We start from the raw sequence: 14,772 nt of genomic DNA, 5'->3' as shown, positions 1-14,772 counted from the left end.
AGGAAAAGACCTTAACCATTATGCCAGTTAGTCATATTAATTGGTCATTTACTAAATAACACACAGTAGGTCTTTAAATGACTCAAGTGGATCAAATGATAATCAACTGTATCAATAGCAGCTGAGAGTTTCAGGAGGACCAGAATCTAATTAAAGATATGATCTCTTCTAGAGCCATAGCAATCTCATTTGTGCCAGGTGCAGTTGCCCATTCCAGTGTCCCTCAACTGTAAGGTTAAGAAACAAAAAAAGCTCTTTTCCTTTAACATCTTGCTACAAATATAGCAAGTGTCCTGCTACAGTTAAATACTACACACAAGGTGAAGAGGTATTTCAATTCTGACCAAAAATGTAATATCAACTTTCATTTATGAATGCCAGTACTGCAGAATTGCAAACCCTAATACAGTGCACCTGGGGCAGCTGCTTGATTTACCCCCCACAGCTGTGCATTTGATCTCTAAACACAAAAAAGATCATTAACCACTTGGGTAGGTGGGGTCTCAGTGCTATGGAGTGTTCTGAAACCAGACTGATATAGGGGGTCAAATCTAATGAATTTATTGGGATGTTGGGAGTTGCTTACTCACCTCTTTCATGGTAAACTTTTCCACAAATGGTAGGACTAAGGAAGGTCAGTAATTACTGAGAGTGCCTAAATCTATGGTAAGACTGTTGAGGAGTGGTATATAAGCAAGGTCTCCTTTGAAGCTATTCGAAAAATGTCAGTTCTCATAGATGCCTAAACATTTGAAATGAAGAATAGACCAAATAAATCCAAACAAGGAATAAGTAGTGAATTTGTCTGTGGTATAATCCTGCCCAAATCTACTGGGATACACATTTTGAATAATTTGTAGGAACTCTTCAACATTAACAATCAAACGTATTCAAGAACTGAGACAGTCAATTCTAACACTGAAGGAGAAAACTTCTTTGTGCAAGAAGCTATCGTTAAGTAAAGCAAAGAGTAAAAACTCAAAGAAATGGACAAATAAAAGAGAAAGTAGCACAAGCTGTAAGAAAAAATCAGAACAGAGATTTATAATATGTTTATGATATGGGACAGGGTCTTTACATCCTTACAGCTATGAAGGATGTGGCATCCCTGGGTGCTTTTGTGGAGAATATCAGATGTTAAGGTGGTAGTTCAGTGGGCAGTTGGGAAAGAAAGAGTACAGTGGGACTGCTGAGAAAGAGACAAATAAAGATAGGTAGACAAGAAGGGGTGGGGAAAGAAGGAGAAAAAGGCAGATGATAGGAACATGTGGTTAGAGATTATAAGAGGAGTATAGCTAAGTGGGTAAAATGGATAAATGTGACAGGAGAAAGTAGAGGTGCAGCCACAAAATAGAAAGCAAGTAACATGAAGACAAAATGGAATGATGAGCATAAACCTGAGTATTAAGTGGTATATGGGAGCTGTATCCAGAGGTGGCCATTATTTGGCAAAGCTCATATTAAGTGAGCAGGAGAAAACTATACCCATGTACCAGAAGGGAAGGGTAAGTGATAAAAGTTACACAGCAGGGGAGTAGGAAGAGTACAAGAAAGGAATCAGCCTAACCACAAGGAGAAAGGCTGGAGAAGGTGGATCTGGAGGGGAAAATTATGGATAGGAGGGATAACTATATAGGGCAGAGAGTCAAGTAAAAGAGAGCCAGTATATGGACAAAGACAAGTAATTTATTCAGGGGGGATCATAGAAAGTAGAAATGGTAGATCAATTTACACTGAAACCAGTCCTAGGGCATAGAATTAGTAAGACATGAATGAAGTGACCAAGGTGGTCACTGGGGGGGATGACTGGAGGTATATTATGATGTATGTAAGAATCAATGATCCGTCATAGATGACAGTTGAGGTGGGAGCAACAAAATCTTGGAGATGACAGAGAAATGCTAGGACAGCGAGGTCTTTCACCTTTTCATAAGTTCACTGGGAAATACTAGGCAATCAGTCTACAGACCATTACAATCTAAGCTAATATTCAAAAAATAGCCTTGGGGAGAATTTGATGCTGATTATCCAGTTATCTAAGTTTCCCTTGAAACTGGCCGGGGTGTTACTCTGCTTGACATGTAATAGAACTTTGTTCTATAGTTTGGGAATATATTGGAATATGACTCTTTCATGCCAATGTGTCTTACTTATCTATACATGATGATATAAGTATTTTTAACAGGGTATTTTTGGAACTATTTGTTATATGAAGGTTTAGGTCCAAATAGAAGAGAGCTACCAGTCTATTTGGATAAATGAAGGTCTTGAGACCATTGATCTTTTTAGTTAGGAATCTCTAAGGTCTTTCAAGTTGAGGTGCATGTTTTGACAAATTTTTGCTACATGGGTATTATATTTAACAATTATAGGTTCATTCGTTCATAGGTAAATACTAGGCTAGCTGCCCTTGTGGGCCATTTTAAACCTATAGAATTTTCCTTTTGGTGCTTGAATTAACCTATCCCAATAGGTGTTAGATTTGCCTTACAAATACCATGATCAATAATTGTAAATTATCCCTAGTGAGTATAACTAAGATCATCCCATAGATAATTTGAGGAGACTCATGAATGTAATAAATAATTTAGGTACAGGGGTCAGTCCTGTGGTAAATTTTCTGTTTCCCATCCATAGATCCAAGTTGCACTTGAATATGGACATGGATGACCTTTGTTTTATATGGATGGGGAGTCTGATCCAGTGCAGCAGTATCATCTGTAAGATAAAACTGTCCCCCAAACCATTCTGTTGATGTTGCAGAAGAGGTTTAGATCCCTAGACTGAGTATGTCTGATGACATTTTATTTGCTGATGTGCAATAAATCCATCAGTAAAGAGTTAAAGGATGCCTTTATGTCAGACACAGGTCACCTCTTAGTGATCTGTAGAATACTGAGTATAGTGACAGGACTTTAAGTCAATCACTACAGGACATATAGTTTAGGCCTTATATCCTTTTAGTGAGGCATCCCTGTGGATTTTCTAGTTTTTGCACATGTCTGGACAGATATATGCCAAAGGGGTTTTTATTTTCAATAATTGGCCTAATGAGGGATGAGTAAAGGGGGACAATGACATGCTTAGATCAACACACTGTCCCTTTATTTATAAGCTCTGCATTATAGAAAGACTTTCTTAAAATAATAGACACATGTTGGTTTAAAGTGAGGTCACTGTCCACATACGTTCCCAAATCCTGACCAATTAGGACAACTCTTGGGGTGTATTGCCAATGTGGTAGTTCACCAAGGAAGATGACTTCCCAAAGTAGATGATAATGCAGTAGCCATTTGAAATGTTGGGTCCTGCTAGAGGGAGTCCTGAAATATGGAGAATGAATGGCCGAAAGATCGGCCTTACATATACTAAGTCCAAGATGCCATTTCTCACAATATTCCCTTTTCTCTGAGGTATGGCAATCTCAGAGTTGGTATATATAAGTTCTGGGGGCAGGAAATGCCTCATCCCCTGCAAAAAGAAGTCTAAAGGTGAAGAGTGATTTTCAAAAGTCACTCTTCTACTGTGGTTTTGGTCTTTTTTCTTCTCGGCAGTCACATTTTGAGTGTTGACATTTCAGTAGGGAGTCCGATAATGTATGTTTGCCATTTAGTTGCAGTTCATGATTTTGGCACCAGTTATTTATTTGGGACAACTCTTCCTGTTGGATGGCTAAGTCATTTGAGGCTTCAATAACAGGTCTTGCTTGCAGTCATTTGCAAACTTAGTCAGCCACAGCCCTTTGCTACTGGCTTTTACTTCAGAGAAGTAGATGCTAAACAGAAGGGGGACTCCACTGGTGACTGGTCTCTCTTTGGAGGTAACTATTTTGATTTCCTGTGTCCAGTTGGAAATCCATCGAATGACATAGACATTTATTCCCAGTTTATTTAGCTTTTCTAATATGTCTGAGTGGGGGATTATGTCAAAAGCTTTGGCCAGGTTGAGGCATGTGGTTTGTATGTTTTTACCTTCATCAATTCCTTTGGTGATCTTTTCAAAACAATCTATCAGATTGAGTAAGCATGACCTGCCCTTGACAAATCCAAACTGAGACAGGTCTTGTGTTTGAAGGATTCGTATGTCTTTATTGATTTATGATAATTGTTTTCATGGCTTTATATATGGGACTGGTCAGACTTAGATGTCTGTAATTATCTGGTTCTGTGAAAGGTCCTCCCTTATGCAGTGCAATTACTGGAGTTGCTCTTCATTTGTTTGGTATAAAACCTGTATGGAGGCCAAGGTTGAACAGTGCTGTTAGAGGGGTGGCTGAATCATGTTTCAAGCAATTTAAGATGCATCCATGGATATTGTCAGGACCCATCGATGCAGTATTTTTAGGTCTTGATAGCACTTTTAGGATTTGGTCTTATGTGATTGTCAGAGGCAATCCAGTTTCAGATATTTTTTGAAGGATAGATGGAGGGGAGAGAGGACTAAAGTTAGAACTGAATTTATCAGCCAGTAGGTTTTATTATATCTTCGGCCTCAGTGTAGGTAACATTGTTCACATTCAGCTCAGCGCACTGCTGTGTTGTGCTTTTGCGATTATGAACATAACTAAAAATGCCTTGTGTTTGTCTTTAGCATGGGTAGCTATTTTAGCTTCAAACTTGGCTTTGGTGGATTTTATTAAGCTCCTGAGTTGTTTGTTTATTTCACTGATGAGGACTGTAGCATACTGGGAATTACTTTTTGACAAAATAATAATTGGCAAAACATAATTGTAATATACAACTGGTCTATAAGAGATGACTAAAAGGGAATTAAAGTCTTGGGATCTAGAGGAATTTCACTGGAATTTAGTTGCGCTATAAAGAGTGATGTGTAAACTACTATTGTGATAAGATTGTCAAAAGATAAGAAATGATGTTCAAGAGATGAATTATCAAAAATGAGTGCCTAGATCCCTCAATAAAGTGTCTGAATGGAGGAGTACATCACATGTATCATATGATATGAACATGCTTTGTTGACCAGAATAAACTAGTCAACATTTTTTCACATTTAGTCTGAGACTGTTTGTGCCAGATGTTAGCATAGTCTAACCTCTGTTGATGTAATTGTGTGTCAATGGTGAAACAAACAACAATATCCAAACTACAGTCATCCACATTATTTGATAACCATATGCCTGTAGTGCTGGTTTTGAAAGTGTGAGAAACAGATGCAAAATTGAAGAAGATCCAGCAGAGATCCTTGTGGTATACTTCTTTGCTTTCAGAAGTGTCACCTCTCATTCTAACCACATGGGTTCTGTTAGACAACCAGTTAGTTATTCTTCACACAACATATAGATTTATACTGGGATTTACAATTATGTCTATAATACCTGCATGGATGCTAGTGTTAAAAGGCTTTGCTCAAGTCCAGATATTCTGTATTTACTATATGACAGCTACCGTCCGTTTGAATGCATTTTTCAAATAAATTATTGAGATTAAGAAGACAGGATCTTCCTCTGACAAAGTCAAATTCATGAAAATCCAGTTCTGAGAGATTTCCTATATCAGATTAGTGAGGCCTGAGATAATACACTCCATAGGTGTACATCTATGATTAATGAAGCCAATGCATCTTTAAGTACTAGGACTTGTGCTTCAGCCTTTGTTGTGTAACAGCATTAAAACGTCAGGAATGTAATAAGGGGAGAAGCTTATATTAAAGACATTAATTAGGTATTCATATAGGCCACATTTACTACTGATAATTAGGCAACCTGGTGTGTTGTGTCCATGAATGAGGTGCTCTTGTCCTTTGAGAGATCTGAAAGGAATTGCTTCATAGTAATCCTAGGAAGTGGTTGGGATTGTCAAATCTTTGGAATGGTTGTAACTGTGGGTTGAGTAAAATGTACAAATAATTTGTCAGCTAGAATGCTATATATTTTCTCTGGGATACAGTATGTATTACTATCGTGGACCAGCTGTGAATATTGCTGGCATTAATTGTTAATTTACTTGACACAGCGAAATAAAAAATTCTAGTTATTTTTAGATTCAGTGACCATTTAAGTGCATATTCAGACTTGAGCTTCAAACAGTATGTCAGCTCTTTGCTAGTTTGCTTGTATTTACTATTGAATTGGACCTCCCATAGTCATCAAGTCATTTCTTTATATTCATATAGAGCTTATTTATCTGGATATTCCTCCGTGGTGTTTCTTTGTTAACATCCCATTACACTGGGAACAGATACAGACAGCCTTATCCACGTCATTAATTAAGTAGGAGTGGAAGTAAGAAACATAGGTAGAAGCCTTAGCAAGTGGGTCTGTCAGAGAAGCAGTTCAGCAGAATTTATTCAGGTCAAGTAATTGAAGAATGTTTGCTTTTTAGAAGTCCATAAAGTCAGAAGGAACCTGCAAGGAAAATAGCAATAAACTGAAAAGTCACTGTGTTTTGATATGATTTAACAGGGAAAGATGATACACATGGAGATATGCAAGAAGAGGCTATATCTGTGAGGACATGGAGATATGCAAGAAGAGGCTATATCTGTGAGGACAAAATCAAGGGCATTTGGGACCCTAGTTGGATGATTAACTATTTGTACTAAAGAGTAAGTATTTTTAGTTTAAATGAATTGCTGGGAATGCCAACCATTAGCAGATGGAAGTTTGTCAATCAGTTGACAGCAAATCTACTGAATGCCTGTAGCTCAAAAAAAATGCCAAAACGACTATAGTAAAACATCAAAGGTAATACGTTTTTTTTTTTTTTTCATTTTTTTTTCGGGGTGCAACCCCCCCATACCTACTCATGTGGAGGGACACCCCATGATCTTATATGTATATATCTTCTCTGAGGCAGTACAACAATGAAGAAAAGGTAAAAACTTAATTGTCAGCAAAAGTTGTTTTAGCAGCTTTTCTTCATTCTACTGTTACTTGGTAGATTTGTTGTCAATACACTGAGTTTAGCTCAGCAAGTATATTAAAGGGTTGTCAGACATCCTTATTTGAGTGGGACTGTCCTGAGATCAGCAGTCCAATCCTGAGTCTTGCACTTCCTGTTCAAATCCTGGTAAAACAGCCCCTGCTTTGTGATTTTTGATTGGCGCATATACCGTCTTACAGGCTAATCATAAATCGCAAAGCAGAGCCACTTTAGTTTAATGCAGAACAGCAGGACAGCAGGCAGTTCTGCATGGAAGACCAGACTTTTTTTTTTTTTTTTTGGACCGTGGACCTTTATTTATTTATTTTTTGTCCCTACCTGGCCATTTAGAAATCTGGCAACCCTGATTTATTGCCAGTTCGATGCTGTCCCAAATATAGATGCACTGGTTGGGTTTAATAGTGTGTTTTGACCCAGGTATTAAGATCGGGTTATAGACTTCTTAGTCAATAACATTAAAATCCATATCAGTTCCTGAATCCTACAGCCTACATACTCTTTATCCCAGAACCCTAAAATATAATTTTACGAAGTCAAAATAACAGAATTCATCTCAGTTGCAAAAACATTTCTTCTGGTTCCTGTCAAATGTCCCTCAGGCTCTTGCAAGTCCAAAAATATGTATGCATTCAGCAAGTTCCCAACTGTTACAATGCCAGCACTCAAGAGACACTGCTAAAAACATTCTTTCTAACTGCAATGGTATATAAAAGTACTTGTGCAAGCACAACTATACAAAATTCTAAACTTTATTGATCTCAGGGCTCTTCCTGGTAATAACTGTATCTCTCTCAAAGCCATTTTGCCTATTTCCTCATTCAGAAAGTTTACCCATTCCACATACATCCTATTGCCTGTTTCCACACATCCCTCTTGCAGTACTCTTACCCCCTACAAAACCACACTGATTTAAACAAATCAATGTATTAACTAATTTTTAGCCAGTTGGCTGTAACAGCCATAAAGACCTTATAATTATTAACTAAAATGTTATTGGGTCCATATGACTCCACTAACCTGGGATCTTTTCCACTTTTGTGAATAAGCAAAATTACCCCATTCTTCCATGTTGAAGGTATCTGCTTGGCAAGTACAATGTTCAGTAAACATATCCATACTGTTAACAGTCTCTTACTTTCTAATCCCAAGACATCTAGAAGGATTCTATAATATCCCAAAGATTTATTTCCTTTTTGTTGTGGAATTACATCCTACCTTTCCTCATCCATCACATATTGCACATACCTTTCTTCTAGATGCCTAGCAATCTCCAGTAAGAGAGGATTATCCACAGATTTGCCCAGCTTATCCATCTCTACTTCATGCATCTGCTCTACCTAATATAATCTGCATAACAATTACCTAACCACTCTACTATTTTCCTGAGACGGTTTTCTTGTTGCTGATCTTACCCATGTTATACTAGTGGGACCATGCTCTCCATTCTCTCTAATTCCTCTGATGTTGATAAATCCCTTTTCTTATGCAGTTCTCTTATATTCCTCCACTTTTGCAGGCTCTCTAATCTATACAGGTCATTCTGCACATTCATACTTCAACTGGCATTCACTTTAGAAATCTGTCTTGAACTACTCCTACCCCTGTGTAGTCATCTCCTTAAATTTGCCAACAGTTGAGATAATTTCCCTTTTACCGTTGCTCTAAAATATTTATTCTTAATTATTTTTAATGGAACCATGCAATGCTTTTCTCCCAACTTGTTCCCTTCTACACTTACACTAAGCATCACACATGCAAAATCTGATTCTGAATAGAGTAAGGGATCTACTTCCATAGCAGCCACCATGTTTCTATGCTCTTCCACAATAAATACTTTATCTACCCTATATCATCTTTTCCATTTTGAGCTGAAGTATATGAAACCTTTTTCCCCATTTGTGAGGCAATCAACCATGCATCCAACAGACCCAATCATTGTAACAGATTATCAATGTCTTCCTCTTTCTTCACCCATCTTCTGTCTCTAACTGCAGCACCTATCTCACTAGCATGAAAAACTGGGTTTCACTCTCCTACCAGAAATAAAATGCCCTCATAGAAACTAGGACTCTCAGCTATTCCTCAAAACTCAGTCTTAGGACCACTACTTTTCTTATTATTCATTAATGACCTCACTGAAGTCTTACCCTTACTGGATGTTACATTATATGCAGATGACCTCCTAAAAGCAAATACATCCTTACCTCACTTAGAAAACTGACATCAACAATCCTTCACAAAGCTATGGCAGTGGGCTTCAGGTAATAAGCTAATGATAAACCATAACAATACAAATGATACGCTATTTCCATCCCTGGATAAAACACAACATCTAGCTGATAAAAACAATATTAGTCCTGTGGTTTCTGCATACAAATACTAAGAAATACTTTTGATTTATTCCTAAGCTTCACTACACACACACACACACACAAACACTGACATTATAGTTAATAAAGTACTTTATCAACTAAAACTATGTTATAAAATTACACATCTACTCTCTCTATCCCTGCCAAAGTTGTTGTTCTGTATCACACACTCACACAAAAACTCACACCTATGGTCAGTTCAGAGTGTCCAGTCAACCTACTGCATGTCTTTAGAATGTGGGAGGAAACCAGAACACCCAGAGGATACACATGTGAACATAGGAAGTACATGCAGAGTCTGCACAGAAAGCACCCCAGCCAAGAACTGAACCAGGGAACCTCTTGCTGTGAGGTGACGATGCTTTCTGCTTTGCCACTGTATACCCTATGTTCAAAGAATATTTAAATGATTTTAAACATGCTATACCTGATAATTTAAAATGGCGTGTAAATGTTTTAAAAGCACTGTTCAAACAAACATACCATACCATTATAAGCCTGCTCATAGCCTACCTGCTAAACACAAATGCATGCTGTGATGGCAAATGTAGTTGTACATATTGCATTCATCAATCCACAACCCCTTTTTCTCATTTTTGCACATGGGGTCAGGATGTCATTTCAACAGTGACAATCATCTAGAGCTAAAGTTTACACTGTCGGGTGGCTTCCCTGATGTGGTAGTTCTTCCACACCACATACTCACACCTACAGCCAATTTAGAATGTCTAGTGCACCTATTGCATGTCGGTGGAATGTGGGAGGAAACTTGGACACTAAAGGAAACCCACATGAACAAATGGAGGACATGCAGACTCCACACAGAAAGCACCCCCATTGAGAATCGAACTATGAGGTGACAACACTATCTACTGTGCTGCCCACTTGTATATATTGCATATAATCTGCAAAATGCTGTATATGACCAATATCACAAATATGTAGGGCTCCTACTCTGTATTAAATGAATCCCTCTTCACTATGTATAACAACATCTTCAAAGATTTTGTACTATATATAATAACTTGTTTTTCATGAATATCTCAATTTTGTTTTCTTAGTTATTCTTTTCTTCTGGTTTATTCCTGAAAAACATCTTGTGACCAAACTACATACAAGATTAAAAATAATAGATATATAGCTAGATAGACAGACAGATAAACCAGTCACTTTTAAGACGCATTCTTTTATCTTCTCCTGCCTCATCATCAGGATGTATATATAAGCAGCTGCTATCTTATTACCTTTATATTGCCCTTTCCAAGCATGGAGCCATCCTCCCTCATCTTGCAAAACTGCCCCCATGTTAAATAGATTTACAAAATAACACTGCTACTCCTTTCCATCTGCCTCCCCAATATGCAAAACTCTCAGAAACCATATATTCTCTTACAAGCCACCATGCAATGCAGTTAAATCAGCAGCTAATCATTCAGCCACATTTAAGAAATTGTATTTCCTCATTTGGCAATTCAGCTCCCTAACATTCCATAAAGGACCCTTCTGCTGAACCACAAATAACTCCCTCTCCTATTCCTGGAACTTTGCCCTAAAGGTTTGATTAGCTGCCTATACACACATCTTTGTATATTTCCTGCCACATTACCAACAGTCACATCTTGAACATTAGATCGACCTTCCACTATTAAGAGTTGGTGTTTTGAGTAGTCATTTCTAAACTCAGCATACTAAAATACTTTAGTTATAAGGTGAGACAACATTAAGAACAGTCTGCTTTATAAAATAAAGAGGATCTCCCACCCTCACAATAAAAATCACCATTTCATCCATTTTATAATTGCTGTTTCTCAGATCTCTTTTCATCAGCATAAATGAAGACCTGCAATGAAAAATATAAAACGCCAATAGGTTCTCATGACAACCCATAATACCAACCCCCATCTAAACTATTTATAGTTAAAACATTCAAGGTGGCATCTTTTGCCCTCCTTAGGACACAGGTCAACTTTCTCTTCTTCATCCACTTTCTGAATATTAGCTCACTCTGCCACAAAAGGCAGTCATGCCTCTCAACTCACTCTCCCACATACCACCAATCCAGTAATATTACACTTACCTGATATAATTACCAAACCATAAATTGCTCTTTTAAACAATTCTATAGAATGATTTACATAAACACTAATTGCCACCCTTTACCATAATGAACTTGTAACCTTACAGTATTCCTATAAAATAAGATGAAGGTACATTCACATCACTTGTGACATAGGCAGCATTTACATTCATATAAAAGTAATTACACTATAATTAACATAACAGACATTTTACTTTACATATATTGTTAAATATTATATAACCTGGGCAACATTCCATAAATAATTCAATTCCTACCTTTTTTTCTTAACAATAAACATCTTTATTAAACCATCACTTGCTACATATGCAATGGGTCTATATTAGAACACCGAAGTTTTAAAACTTCGAATGTTCTAATATCGACCCCTATTCAGCGAATGCTTAAAATATCGAACATGCAGAACAGCAAATTTTTTCCCAGGGAAAAAATTTGCTGTTCCGAAACACATATACACAACACAAGTACACCAAAAAAAACAGCAATCCACACACATACACTTAAAATCCTACATCTAACCCTACACTAAATTGTACATACACTACTATCTATCCACTTACCTTAACCCAAACCCTAACCCTAAGGTCTGTCACTATCGCACACTCACCTCACATGCACCCTAACCCTAACTCACCTACGCCATCCTAACCCTAAAGTCTGTCACTATCGCACACTCACCTGAACCCGACCCGTAACTTTCCATCACAGTGCTGAAAATAGCAAAGCCACTGAAACGGCCAACCAAATTTTTTCCCTAGGAATAAATTTGGTGTTCTGCAGCTTTGCTATTTTCAGCGTTCACTGAATAGGAGTCGATATTAGAACATTCGAAGTTTCAAAACGTCGATGTTCTAATATAGACCCATATGCAATCATACATTTATATAAATCAAAACAAACAACACAGACATAATCCTAGGTGCAAGTATTTTACATCACAAACCATACTGACACACTCCCAGTTGCAAACATTATACATCATTTATAATCTACCCAATCTTTTTCACTCAGACATTACATAGCTCATTTAAGTTCCATTCCTCCCATGTGTGTATTGTTCCCTCAATTCCCATTTTTTTCATATGTAGTTTGCTCTTACCCTTTTCGAAAGATCTCAGTTCCAGTTGTTTTATCTCTGTTACGATATTCATTACTTCCAGTATAGTTAGTTTAGATTTTGATTTCCATTTTCTAGTAATTGCTTTTTTGAATGTCAACCACCATTATTAGACACAGCAAGGCTTTACTAAGCCTAGGCAATTCTGATTCTGTATCATAGATCAGAAAAATAATCTCCCTCATCAGACCAATCTGTCCACCCAGCATCTCATCTCTGACAGTGCATTCCACTCGAGATGCTGGGTGGACAGATTGCTCTGATGAGGGAAATAATTTTTCTGATCTATGATACAGAATCAGAATTGCCTAGGCATAGTAAAGCCTTGCTGTGTCTAATAATGGTGGTTGTCATTCAAAAAAGCAATTACTAGAAAATGGAAATCAAAATCTAAACTAACGATACTGGAAGTAATGAATATCGTAACAGAGATAAAACAACCAGAACTGAGATCTTTAGAAAACAGTAGGAGCAAACTACATATGAAAAATGTCCACCAATTCACCTCACTCCCAGGAAATATGTTCCCAATTACCTCTTTCTTCCCAGCCACACCTCCAACAGTCACTATCTGCCTGAGGAAAAATTATCTGGAGTCTATCTACTTGGGGTATAGAAATATCTATGCAAACATTTCCAGGCACAAATCCTAACTCTTCTAGATTGTGTTGCATACTTGGTAGACATAAACATGTCCTCCCATTGTTTCTTTGTGAATTGCTTATCCAATCTCTCTTACCAATTCTTTTTAACCTCCTCTGATTGATTCTTACAGTTATCATGCAATATTTTATATGCTGTCCTAATTATTCCTCTTTTAATGGCATCTTCTATTCTAGATTTGACTGAAAACTCTACCAGTGCTGGTATTTCATTTAGGACCTCCCCTATTTCTTTCTCTGATATCAATCCCTGATAGGTAAAGCAATCTCTAACCTGCAGTCCAAATAAATTCTATCATATTCCCTGTCTAGTTATGTGCTCCAAATACCTTGGTTCCTTTGTCAGTTTTCTCCAATAAATTCCAACCACCTCTTGCCTATTGTCTAGATCCCTAATTGCAGTCATCCAGGCATCCCTATTGGCAGAATCTGCTTTCTCCAATCCTACTTTGGCTCAGTTCTTAGAAAACTTTCTGTTGCTTTATGGATATAATATTCTGCATGATTATTGTTATTCTCCTTAAAGACCTACATGTAAAATTCCATTCTTGCCTTGTTTATTGAGCTTCCCCCTGTTTCATCATCATCATCCCTTTCCACTTTGAAATATAGTTTTCTCCTTGTGCTATGTATAGGAGTCTTTACTGTATAGCTCTGAAATACCCCTTCTAATTGGGTAAACCCAATCTGCCCTGTTCTACTGGAAGAATCAGTTTATCCCACTTGATTCTTACTGTCTTCCCCTCCCAGATAAAGTTGCCCAGCTCTTTATTAATTGTGGTCCACACATTCACCTCCGATTGATAAAAATATGCTTGATCTGTGTAGAAGAGTAAAAGGACTAAACATATTTTAACTGCTTGTCACATTGGAATAATTTTTAATCCATACTCCTAAATACTTAATTTTATCATGCCACCATAAATAAGGATATTCCTGAAACAATTTGTGTGTGAGTACATAATTTACCCCTATAGCCTTTGTTTTATCTTCATTAATTTTGTATCCCGAAAAGATATGAAACTTTCTCAAAATGTTCCACAACACTGTAATGTCTTTTTTCTGGTTTTGTCAGGTATAAAATAATAACATCTGCAACTAAAGCCAGCTTTTCTTGACTACCACACAAATGATATCCTTGAATTTCTGAGTACCTTATTTTCTTTGCCAATAGTTCTAAATATAATGCAAATAATAAAGGGGAAAGAGGACACCCCTCTTCCCTACTTTGGTGAGTTTGCAGCATCATTTGTCATCACTGTTTAACTATGCCTTCCGATTAGGAACTAATGCACAAGATCTACTTTTTCTTTTGGGATGTTATGCTTCCTGAATAAAGTAAAAAGACTTGTTTGGTGTGTAGTTTTCACCTTAAGAACTTGCTGTTCATCCTTCTCATCCTTCTACTGGTCACTATCCAACTGATGAGCATGAGAGTAAGCCAGTTGCTTACCCCACCACACACATAATCTTCACTTCCTCAATGCATGAAAGGATGTAATACCTTCTGGGAAAAGCACTTTCAGTGTAAATGGGTAACCTGATTTATAACTGTAACCTTTAACCTTACACTGTGTCTGTATCAGAATAAAGTCACCCTTCTCTTTCTGGTCACCTCTAA

The sequence above is a fragment of the Protopterus annectens genome, chromosome 6.part1, assembly GCF_019279795.1.
Source record: "Protopterus annectens isolate FY-2018-M chromosome 6.part1, PAN1.0, whole genome shotgun sequence".
NCBI lineage: Eukaryota > Metazoa > Chordata > Ceratodontiformes > Protopteridae > Protopterus > Protopterus annectens.
This window is presented reverse-complemented; position numbering follows the sequence as displayed.